Below are 446 nucleotides of genomic sequence, written 5' to 3' on the forward strand. Positions count from 1 at the left end.
AACCTGTCTTCCTCAGTTAAACTAATCTTTCTTCCTTACACTTAAACTACAAAGCCATAGGACTTCGAGGTTGCTTGCTTATGCAACGTAAATTCTCACCTTATCCTTAGGCCTTTACATAGCCCTGCTATACAATATAAGCCCTAACTCGTCTTAGGATTCCGAGGTTGTCGTTTGTCATGATAAATCCTCACATCTTCCAGGCTATTTGTGTGATCATTTCACACAAATGTAAGCCCTAATAAATAAAATTGGCAGGATGAAACACCTAAATATTTCTCCTCAAAACTGAAGCGAAACATTATGATTGTTTGGGAAGTCACCGGGGTTCTGCTCTGGATCCATGACATCCCCTAGTTCTTCCTCCTTTGGATTCTACAATAAAATATTCCAAATTTGAACCAATCCCCTTTCACACCTCTACGTCTGATTTCGTTGAAGAGTCC

Source organism: Phalaenopsis equestris, unplaced genomic scaffold, assembly GCF_001263595.1.
Source record: "Phalaenopsis equestris unplaced genomic scaffold, ASM126359v1 Scaffold000432, whole genome shotgun sequence".
NCBI classification, from domain to species: domain Eukaryota; kingdom Viridiplantae; phylum Streptophyta; class Magnoliopsida; order Asparagales; family Orchidaceae; genus Phalaenopsis; species Phalaenopsis equestris.